Here is a 12,322-nt window from a genome sequence, read left to right as displayed (position 1 = left end):
TGGAGGCCTCTCCTCTCCACAGCCCTAGAGTCTGAACCAAATGTGACAGAAACTGGTCATTAGGTTAAAAGGACAAGAACAAGTCACCATCTAAACTCCTCACACGCCCTGTTACCTGCTAGTTCACCCAAACTAGGGAGTCAGGGCCTTTTCTTTGCATGCTTACAGAAATTAATAAGAATTATGACTTTTAAATTGAGTTCCTCTGCACTATTAGGCCTTAAGGACACATTAAACCTGTCCTGAAAGCACAGACTTTTATTTTCTGTTTGTGGATTGAGAGATCAAGGAGAAAACAGGATTTTATACATTAAGTTAGGAGATATTGTACCACTGAGGAGAAAAGGTCAAAGACTGTACCTCTATATTTCATGCATATCCTTTTTTCTTTTGTCAGTCTTCCACTATAACTAAAGTCTGTGAAAAAAATAAAAGGATATTTAAAATCTGAAGTGAAAGGCCAGAAATAGGAGAGAAACTGCCTATGTTATTCTCTTCTTCATAAAAAAATAAGTAAAACTTATAAATAACCACAGAAGTCAGGGAGGCTGTGTGGTTTACAGAAGGAGCCACTAATCATCATTGCTGAACAATATTCCTAGAGAGCAAGGGAGCTGCAGTCATAAGTGCTGTGTCCATAGCAGGCAAGACAAGAACAACTCTGGCCATCCATGCCATCTAACAGGGGGCTCCCGTGCTCCTTAACAGAGCTGCGTGACCAAAAGCAAAGGTCGGCTCTTTGTAGTCCCTGGCACCAAGGGTGGAAGTCTGATAGCTAACCAGCACCCGGCCGTCAAACACCACGCAACTGCTCACTCATCTTCCCCCACCCCTGGGGATGGGGGAGAGAATTGGATGGGTAAAGGTATGGAGACTCATAAATTGAGATAAAATTAATGTAATAATTGTAATGAAATAAAAATGGAAGTAACAATAATAATAATAGTAATAATAGAATATACAAACAAGTGATGCACAATGTGATTGTTCACCACCTGCCGACCAATGCCCAGCCTGTTCCTGGCTAACGATCCCAGAGAAAGGAAAATCCCAAAACCACAATCCTTGAAAAGAGGGAGCCAGCTTCCCAGCCAAACTTCATCTATATACTAAGCATAACACTATCTGATATGGAATATTCCATTGGCCAGTTTGGATCTGTTGCTCTGGCTATGCTCCCTCCCAGCTTCTCATGCACCTGCACACTAGCAGGACATAAAAAGTTGAAAATTGTTGATTTCTCATCAGCAACTAAAATCATCAGTGTATTATCAGCATTCTCCTCATACCAAATCCCATACTGAATCCAAAACACAGCACTATTTAGCTGCTAAAATGGAAAATTAGCTCTATCCCAGCCAAATCCAGGACAGCTGCTTAACTCTGCCCGCCAGCTATACCAGGAAACTGACATGCCAAAAGCCCAGTAACACTGCTAGAGTTTTTAACCTCATTCAACCCGACCCCTTCTTACAGTCTGGTATCTATAGCAGAGGTCTGTGGAGATCAGTTTCTTTACTTGTAAAGCTGCTGCTTCAGTCATCAAAGTGTAAACGGTGTCAGTCACCTTCTCACAGGTAGCAATTCCTTGGTATTTCTTTATAAGCTGATGACTGAAATTGATAAATGATGGTGCTATCTAATAATATTAATGAAATTAGGTCAGTCACCTTCTGATAAAGAATGCTATTTGCAAATGTCTGTTCTCTAACCATCAGGGTGATACAGATTCATGCTGTGAGACTTCCATACATTACTCTGCAAGGCACAATAATGTTTAATGTAAAACCACTTCTGCTCTGAGTCATGAGAACCATTGTCCTACAACCCACTGCCAGGTCTTCTTTCAAAGTGCAACCAAAACCACTGAAAGTCCACTGAGTCCAGCTTGGACCAGTACAGGAATGAAATTTTCCATAGCAACACTTAGAGGAAGCAGGAGGCAGTGGGGTCTAACGCTGTCCATGTTTAGCTCCAAACAGTTCTGGTGACTCAAAGTATTCCAGGAAGCTGTCTTTACTAACCAAAGGTATGTCTGCACAGCTCTGAGCAGTCCCACAAAGAGGTGCTCAGGTTAGCATGGACAAAACTAGACTAGGTGCTAGAAAGCACATAATTCCCTTAGCATGGCACGTCATGAGTTATTATACCCAATTTCTCGGTGAAGCTGACTAGCTGGGCAGTGAAACACACTGTACGGCCGCTGGCACCACTTGGGCACATCTGCATGGTGATTCACTGCTTTATAGACATGTCTTTACAAGACATGACTTGCTAACCTTGGAGAATTAGTATTCTTTCCCTGAATGGCACTAGTCCTTCTTTTTCATTTTCAGACTCCTGCTAGAGGCTCAGAGGACTCTTTGTATGTGAGGGTTGAAAACACCATCATTATCTTATGTCCAGAAAATGAGTCAACTGATAACTGGATGTTCCCCTATTAAATCCTTTAAGATGACCTGGCAAGGTCCTCTCCAGTTGTTTTCAGTCATAATCACATGCTGAAATCCCTTCAAGAAGAAGCTCTTCTCTGATCTTGTCAGCAACAAGATTTCCTTCAAAAAGAAGACAAACCTTCACTTTCTTTATTGTCTGATAGGAATTATAAACTCCATGAAAAAAAAAAAAATCCTCAACAGGCAGGAAAAAAAAAAGGCTCCTTTTTAAAATTGTTAAAATTTTATATTTTAAAAAATTTCTCATTTTTTGCCTTCAAATATCAATTAGGGCACTGATGCTACCAACAGACCAAACTGACAAAAATAGTATTATTTCAAAATGAAAAAAAAAGCAAATGAACAAACACTGTTTATAAAAATGAAGAAATAAAAAAATTATAAACTAGCAGAGCAAATCTCAGTGTGCTTCTGGGAGAAATAGCCTGGATCATGGAAAGAGAGAAACCAGAAATGTTTTTGTTTGCTGAGTATTGGATCCAATAAATACATATAAAAATCATTAACAACTTACTACTTTTTTCCTCTTCTTTATGAAGAAAGACTCTCAACTCTTACAGCAGGGCTCTACGGCAACACAGTCATGAAGGTTTATTTTAAATAATTTTTACCACATTATGATGCAGAATTATTTGTTTGGGTCCTTTACAATTATATAACTTTTTTATGAGAATTGCATACAATATTAATTATACTCAGCAAATAACCTTGAAAGCTCTGAGTTTTGTTTTGTTTTTTTTTAATAAACTAGAATTGAAATATATAGAAACATAAAACTTTGAGGAAAAAAACATTCAGACCTAAAAAAATTTGAATTTAAATGCTCAACCCTAGTGGCTTCACTTATGCGACAAAGTCTAGCAGCAGGAGATAAATCAGAGCACAGCAATAAATTATAGTCTTAATTTATCTTATTATATAATTTTAGCCCGCTCTTTGTCTCTCTTTTTAAATCAGTGCTTGGAGGGACGAATTTATTGCTGAGGCTTTTCTTCCTGTTCTGAATGATGGATCTCACATTATTCTTGGAATTTCATATACATGGAATTTAGTATTTAAAAAATAATTTTCTTTGTTTTATAACTTAGCTAAAAACATCTGCCACATATTTATTAATGAAATATTAGAAAATTAGTGAACACAAAGAATAATATAAAATATGTAAATGTTCTACGTGTTTTCATCAAATCTTACATTTTTTTGGTTATCAGATCTCATTTATTGAATGAAACTTTTCTAAAATAACAGTGATCTGAAAATCAGAAAGTAAAGAATATCTCAGTTACTTGATTATGATGAAAGACTGTACCATTCAGCTAATACTGGAAGGTTTAGAGGAAACAGATCCCCAGCTAACAAAATGAGTCAGGAACTAAAGTCTACAATGCACTGGCATGAGATTAAATTGCTGCAGACACAACTTAATTTTGGCATTAGTGGGAAACAGGTAAATGCAAAAGGAGTGGCAGGCAGACACAGCTTGGGGAAAGAAGAAGGTGGCTGAAACCTAGGTGGGAGTATTCTTCCTTTTACTCTTTTTGGGAAAGAGTAGCAAGACTTTTTCCTGTGCCTTGCCTTCCCAGGAGGACACGCAAGGAAAATGCTGTTGAAGGACTCAGACAGAACAAAGTCCTGCCAAGAGGCAGGCACTCAATGCAAGCAGGACCTGCAGACTGGTGAGCTTGGCAGGTTGCCTTTCCCACTGGCCCTTCTCACCAGGCTTACTTTTTAAACCCTCTCTTGGGAATAACAAGCCCTGGAGTTAAAATCTCAAACCACTTGATTTTGATCTTCTCATGTCCTTTAGTTTTGCCTGGCTTTTTAGATAGATCCTTGTCTCTCTCTTCCACTAGTTCCCAATAAAACATCATTCAATCAAAAAAAAAAATGTATTTTAATTAGGTTTGAGAGGCACTTCTTGTATAAGAGAATAGTGAGGAAGCAGCCAATTCCTGCAAAACATTTGCCATTTGTCCCCACAATTTATATGTTAGGAGAGGCTGAAATAATTTGTGTAATAACCAGCTGGATCTCAATATTTCTCTCTCAAGCTGTTGGCTCGTTCAGTTTTCTACCTCTCTTCAATACAGTAGTTTTCCCACTGAACTTGCTGTTCCTTAAATTCCATCTGCACTTTCAAACCATTACCCATCTGTGCAGCATGAACTGCAAATAAACTTTCAACCAAGTGCTGAGAGAGTGTACTCTGGCTTTGCTATACTCTGTAGCCTCTTTCATAAGCTGGTGAGTAAACATTGAACAAGACTGACATTAGTTCAAATTATACAACATGACTATTTATTTCTCTGTGGTAAGGAAAGAAGAAATTAAATCTTTTTTTTTTTTTCTAGTCAATAAATACTGCTAATTTTTACCATGGTGAGCGCCTGTCCACAAGATGTATGACTTGGGGTGTCACAACCTCTAGCTGCCCATTGCTGTGCAAAAGCAACATCTGCATTTCTCATCCATGCAATGCAAGGCCTTTTAAGAAAGCTTTTAAACAGTAAACAATGCAGAGATATCTCCACTCTACAGGTGTTTTCGTTCGGAAAGCACACTGGTTTTCTTTCTTAGTAGAAATTTAAAACAGCAGAGATATTATATATTTGGCCTACATGTAGCAAGAACTTTCACATTTAATATGTTCTAGCTAAAGTCACAATGAATGATAGCACCAACTTTAAAGATACAGTCTAGTAGTCAGGTCATATGTCAACCCAGGTTTCACAGAACGATAGACAAGAAAACTACAACAAAAAACATTCACTTGGATCACAGAACATGACAAACATGTTTTGCAAGATTGTACAGGATTTCATTTCTACTGGTTCCTTAACAGGCCTATTCTTGAACAGCTGCAGTGATGATTCCTCAGCAAAATGGGATACGATATTTGCAAATGCAAAGCTATTAACAAAGCAAATGGGTTATACTACTAATTAAGAAACCACTAAGCAACCATGCATGACCTATTCCTGATTTGTGCCATGAGACTCTGCAAACTGAAAGCAAATGAGAAAATCCAGCAAAGAAGATGACCATGCTAAGTTAAATGAATCCATCATTCTTTATTAAATTAGCATTTATATTCTAAAGTGTTGTTAATAATATTTGGTTCAGTTAATATTGGATCTGAATTAATGTTAATTATGTCAGTAAAGTAGAGCTCTGTAAATGCATAGTATGAATTCTGTGAAATTCTACATTTAAAAAATAACTTCATATTACTTTAATCTCTACTATTACGGTATTCAGAATTGTATTAAAAAACTATTTTTCATTATTTGAATGCAAAATCCATCTTGATAGAAATACAGACCCATTGTTTTTGAAATTTTTAATGATTGTAAAAAGGCATGTTTGTGTTCTAAAATCATATAATCTGTAACAAATTTTTTCTTATATTTATCCTTTTTGTGTATTTGTAAAGCAAAGAAAATCTTGAAGTGTTTGTAATCTTTCAAAATAAGACAAAAATTGTTAAGTCTTAAGAGTGAATCCTGTGGGAACAGACTGGAGACTTTTGTTCAGTTATGTTTTATTTAATACTAAGAGAAGCTATTTTACTATACTTTGAATGCACGAGTTTCACATCCACTGTGTGCATGAGATTTTGAAATAACAGTTTCGGTTCTGAAGTAAAACTGACTGTTGTCACACCTGTTTTCTTCATTGCTACTCTTATCTCCAGATGCCTCACAAAAAATAGATGTAATCTAGTTTACTCTGGCAAAACTGTAGTCATATAAAGAAAAGACTTCCCAATTTGATGGCATATGGCTATTTCCCTCTTTTCTCCTTTTTAATATGATTGCTGAAAGTCCAACTGAAAATGCAAATTCAACATAGCAACATCAATATAGCATCATAGTGTAGCCCTGTGCAGCAGGAGGGCCTACCTGTGAAACATAACATATTCTCCTTTCACTACTACTATATTGCAAGGCTGCTTGATTTAAGGCAAAACATGATGCATATCCAGTTTGTTTTGCACTGTATTGGGTTGGTTTGATGGGGTTTTGGTAGTGGGGGAGGGGGCTACAGGAGTGGCTCCTGTGAGAAGCTTCTCAAAAGCTCCCCCAGCTCCAAGTCAGATCCACCTCTGGCCAGGGCCAAGCCAATCAGCGTCAGTGGCTGCACATCTGTGATAACGTATTTAAGAAGGGGGAAAAAAAACCTGCTGGTAAACCTGCAGCAAAGAGAGGAGCAGGAGTGAGGGAAACACCTATGCAGACACCAAGTTCAGTGAAGAAGAAGGAGGAGGATGAGGAAGTGCGCCAAAGCAGAGCTGCCCCTGCAGATCACGATGAAGACCATGGTGAGTGAGGCTGCCCTCCTGTAGCCCACAGAGGTTAATGATGGAGCAGATATCCACCTGCAGCCCATGGAAGGTGCCACCCCGGAGCAGGTGGATGCCTGAAAGAATCAGTGACCCTGTGGGAAAGCCAAGCTGGAGCAGTCTGTTGCTGGGAAAACTACAGCCCATGGGAATGACCCATGCTGGAGCAGTTTGTGAAGAGCTGCAGCCCTGTGGGAATGGTTCATGTGGGAGAAATTTGTGGAGGACTGTCTCCTGTGGGAGGGACCCCATGCTGGAGCAGGGGAAGAGTGTGAGGAGTCCTCCCCCTGAGGAGGAAAGAGCAGCAGAGACGGTGGGTGATGAACTGACTGCAACCCCCATTCCCCATCCCCCTGCACTGGTCAAGGTGGGGAGGAGGTAGAGAAATCTGGAGCAAAGCTGAGCCCAGGAAGAAGGAAGGGGTAGAGGGAAGTTGTTTTTAAGATGTGGTAGTGTTTCTTGCTATCCTACTCTGATTTGATTGAGAAATAAGTAGTGGTGGTGGTTTTCAAAATAAATTGATGGTTTGTTGTTTTTTTTTCAAGTCAAGTCTGTCTTTTGCCTGTGACCATAATTGGGAGTGAGCTCTCCCTGTCCTTTTCTCGACCCATGAGCCTTTTGTTATATTGTCTCCTCCCCATCGCACCGGGGGGAGGAGTGAGCAAGTGGCCGCATGGTCCTTAGTTGCCCACTGGGCTCAAACCATGACTTGCACCCAAGCACACCACAAGAATACTTGATTTTGCTTATAAAGTGTAATATTTTGTAACATCTGCCTGCTTAAAATAGTTGTATAAAAATAAGTTAAAAATAAGTTAAACTAAGATAACAGCGCCCCATCTACAACTACTTAAAGATACTGAATAACCTGCACAAGTCTGCAAACATGCATACCCATCTGAAAAGACCAGGATGGACAGGTGTTGGGGGATAACACCTGCCTGGACAAGCAGGAATAGATTCATTCCCACTTGCAGAAAGATGACATTATCTTTTGGACCACACTTGTCGTGATCCATGGAAAATATTTATCCAGATGCCAGTGATGAGAGTGAAGATTGGGAAAAAAAAAAAAAGAAGACAGTCATCTCAGCTCCAGTTTCTCTCATTGAAGAGTTCTTGAGTCAAGACATTTTTATCTCAAACAGCTATAACCACCAAACACTTTGGCCATCAAGACCAAACACAACATTAGACTTGCAATATTGTGTACCCAAGGCTTGGCTAATTTGTTTGACTAGTGCTTGATATCCAGTTGTTGAGCATAAGTAAAGGCTTGCTTGAAGTTTACAGATTTGCCTGGTGCCTCAGTCTTTCAGGGTAGTCCCATCAGAGCAGTCCCTAGTTCCCTAACAGTAACAGCTGCAACACCTGGAAATAAATAATGGTATCTGGAAGGGCTGTATTTGGTGAGGAGTATTTTTCATTCATTCATCCCCTATGTATATATCAGAAAATTATAGCATACAGAGTATTTCCTTTACAGACTTTTCAAGAGATGAAATACACTTGCTTTGAACTAATTTTCATACACATTTATATGGGAAGTATATTTAAAAGTTTTCAAGATAGATTTTCCATTAAAAATCCCAGAATTTCAGAATTAAGACTAAATTTCAATCTTTAATTTCTATGACTTACATATATTAGTCCCTAAATATACTAAAGCTTCTGAGATGAACCTTTATTCAAAGAAGAGGCAGTTTTATATAGATACATAACATAACTTTATTAGGGACTTACAATCTAGATTAAACCCATCTAGGAAACTTTTTGCCAGTTATGTTTAGCCAATGGATATTTGAAGTAATATAATTCATGTGTAGTTCATATATTTCAGTTCATACATATACATTACAATTAGATCTACTTGTTTTCCCCACAGAGTTTCCCTATGTCAATAACAGTTATGGAAAGTGTGAAAACAACAGGTGAGAGGTTGGCAAGCTCCCAATTAACTGGGAGCATTTAAGAATAAGGGCAGCAGAAGTATACATATGGTCTGCTAAAAGTGCCTTCATTACCGGGCAGCAAAAATGGCTGGCTACTCTGTAAAATGTCTATTATCAACTAGTGCAAAGCAAGTTCTACATAACAAATCTCTTTCAAGAACTCGAAGAAGCATGCAGAGATGTTTATTGAGGACAAGTCTTTGGGAAATGTGAAAAATTATTTCTTTAAACGAAGATGAAAAATTTGGTTAAAAAAAGTAAATGTCTGAAAAATAATTGTACACCTTCCATTGAAAGCAAAAAGGTTCTTTGGGAACTCTCATGATGACAAAGCTTGGCTGTGAGGAAGGTTTATTAACAACAAAACAGCTTCAGTGTCACTGGAACTCTAGGAGACGGCTCTACTGGGAATTGTAATAGCTCTTTTGGAATCTATAAATAAATAGAGAAAAAAAAGTCTACTGACATTATAACAGCATTTACATTAACTTAAACCCTGCCATTTCAATGCAAATGTATGTAACCTTTCAACTAAAAAGAAACAATTACTTCACGGGTGATATCTTCAGCATATTCTCTGAACTTGATGCAGTGATGTGGCACAACCAGGAATTTTACTACAGGCCAACGGAATTCAAATTTCCTGTACATTATACTCTTCTGAAGTTAGGAAAAAAGACACTTTGACAGTGATAATTTTCCCTCATACTGAAGTTGGAGTGAATCTGAGGACATTTTGGATTTCTATGCAGTACTTACCTACAACATATCTCTATTAAAAATCCAGATGCATGGGGTTAAAGCAAAGTACTACCTACTGAGCTTTCAATCTATTGCTACTTAACTCAGTGTAAAAGCTGTTCTTGAGTTTGATGTTTCAAGATCAAGCTTCTAGGGATATGGTAACATTTTCCATTACATTCCATTCTCAAGAACAGCTACTCCTACAGTCAAGCAAAAAAAAAAACAACCAACCAATCAAAAAAATCTAAACAAAAAAAACCTGTTCAGACCAATAGAGAGAGAGAAAGAACTTAAATACAGATAGAACAGGTCCAGATTCTAATTTATGAGGTCTGAGTGGATGAGGAAGGGTCATGACCAAGTGCACCAAGGATCAGCCCATGATCAGCAACCTCAGGTTTAGCTGTCCCAAACCACAGGGTCAGTGTTGAGAGTCCTGCAGTGTGCCCACAACTTGGGAGGCCAGACAAGGTTAAAAACTCTCAAGTTCAGTCTGTTTCTGAGCATAGATCTATCCCAAGAGGTTACTTCAGAGAAATCCAAAGCTGAATAATAAAAATTAACTTCAAGCATAATCAACTTGTGGCTGAATAGTGCACTAGAACTGTAATAGAGCTGTCTGGGAAATGCATACAACCAGCAAGTTTTCTTCCTGGCCAGGAATAACCTACCTTATTTGACAACTTCTTTGTCTGTCTTTTGCCACTGATCTGATTCCTACACACTTTGAATCACTGTGGATACACACTGGACACATTTTTTATCCTGAAAACTTTCCCTACTACCTGTGCCAGCTATCAATCCAGTCAGAAGCTTTCATAAATTTTTTTAATACTTCTGTATTGCAATATTTTTCAAACACTTTTAACTATTGATATCAAATCAATAGGTTTTATGTCTATTTTTGGGTTTTCAACTATTGAATTTAAGCTCTCTGTTGTTAATGCTAAATATGCTAAACATTTTAATAGTCATAATGAAAGTACACAGCTTTGAGCACAAAGTAAACCTGTCATGATAAGTTTAAATAAAGTAGAATAAATACAGATGAGAGAGACTAACAGGGAAATGTTAGAGAGTATTGACATGGTCATTCCAGGATTTTCTACTAATCTTGATAAAAATAATATCAATATTCTAAAAACCATCATAAATTATTTTGGAAAGCAGTAGAAAAAAAATAAATTTAGAAGGTGATCCCTTTCTCTGGAGCAATGCTACTACAATCATTTTGTAAATCTGGCATTCTAGCAGTATAAAATCTAGTCAGTAACATGTAACTGATATGTAAATTATTATGCAAATTATATGCAAATCACCATGACTGATAGCAGGTCAAAGCAGCATGCTATTAATATTCTACTAGTGGTACTAGAATTACTGTAAAGTACTATCTGCACACCACCAAGACAATTAATGACATTCTCCACACATACACTAACCCACATCACATTTTTTCTTAATCTTCTTTACTTCAGACACGGTGAAAGAAACCTAGACACTACTTCAGCATTTTAGCTTTCATCAGGACATACAGAACATTTCCAGTTGATAAGCACTAACCCTTCTAGCACACAAGCGTTTCCAAATGCCACCTCACAGATTACCCAGGGGATGTACATTTTAATCTCACTCTTAACATGTCTGTGTCCCAGTGAGCCAGAATCTTACAGCAGGCTGGTTAAGCAGAAGTATAACTTTTTGTTTCATTTTCCCTTTCAAAACACATTACCTTACTAAAATTAAGACAGTTACACATAGTAATGCACAGTCAGATGTGAAGAGTAATACAAGAGCCAGGTATTTAGCAAGATGTCACGAAGTGTCACAAAGTCCACATTTCCAAGCAAAGACACCACACTGCTCTTTAACAACCACCTCACACCACCTTGGAAGCATATTTATACAGAACAAAACTGACATTTTTAATGGAAAACTCATCTTAAATCAGCAAATTAGCATCCCATGACAAAAACAGCACAGAGAAAAATAAAAATTTTGGGTAATAATAGAAGGCTACACACAACTTTGGGGGAATTTCAGATATTTTCCCTAGATGACACAAAGTGACTGTGGACCAACACAGAGGTAGCATTGCTCTTCGCTGCGCTGCGATCTCCAGATCCAAATGCTATAAGCCAGGCCCCTTTTGACAAGCCACTTTTCTTATCCCATTCCAGTTCTTGTAAGGATCATTCATTTTCACCCCTCAGATAGCAGGGTAAAAGAGAAATCATCCCTTTCTTCTTTCTGTCACAACCTCGGTCATCATATGAATCATCAGACACAATCCCTTCCTTCGGATGAGTCCCTTTCATGTTATTTTTAAGAGTCTGCATAGGTTAAATATCATAGCATTTGGTCTCAGAGTCATGTATTTTGAATGAATCCTATTTTGGGAGGATTTAAAATTTTGGGAAGTATTCAAGAGTTCACCTTTCCTGAAAAGAAAATTCCCAGTACAGAACAAAAGTTATCTTTGAAAACCCAATAAATTGTGGCACTGACAACTCTTTCCACAATTGCTACTTTTTCTGTTTAAGAGAAATCCATGTTCTATTTAAAAGTTCTGTGTGTTGTTTCCTGGTAATGCAATAATCCAGGAAAACTACCTTTTTTCCTTTTTTTTAATTTTTTTTTTTTTTTAATCTTGCAGTTACTATTGCAAGTTATCTCCTCAAACATATGCCAAGAGAATTGATGGGGTATCAGTTGCTACTCAAAGATCACACCAGCTACAAACAAGCTAATTAATTCCCCAAGTGCAGGTTATCTCTATTTTATGACGACTCCTGTAGTGTTGTAGCTAATCAGTTCTCTGAGTGTGG

The 12,322-nt window shown here is 37.8% G+C and overlaps 1 protein-coding gene across 5 annotated transcripts in view; it reads right to left on the bottom strand.

Annotated features, from left to right (window-relative positions):
- TAFA2 (TAFA chemokine like family member 2) overlaps nt 1–12,322 on the bottom strand; it is a 198,714-nt gene that overhangs the window by 116,717 nt on the left and 69,675 nt on the right. The window contains exon 1 of one of the 5 annotated variants that reach the window (XR_006165326.1): nt 361–380. The exons of the other annotated variants lie outside the window; for them this stretch is intronic. The gene's annotated coding sequence lies outside the window, so the exon portion shown is untranslated. Of the gene's footprint in view, nt 1–360; nt 381–12,322 lie in introns of those variants that run through there. 5 annotated transcript variants of the gene reach the window in all.

This window comes from Tyto alba, unplaced genomic scaffold (assembly GCF_018691265.1).
Source record: "Tyto alba isolate M040663 unplaced genomic scaffold, T.alba_DEE_v4.0 Super-Scaffold_2, whole genome shotgun sequence".
Classification (NCBI taxonomy): Eukaryota; Metazoa; Chordata; class Aves; order Strigiformes; family Tytonidae; genus Tyto; species Tyto alba.
This window is presented reverse-complemented; position numbering and strand designations above follow the sequence as displayed.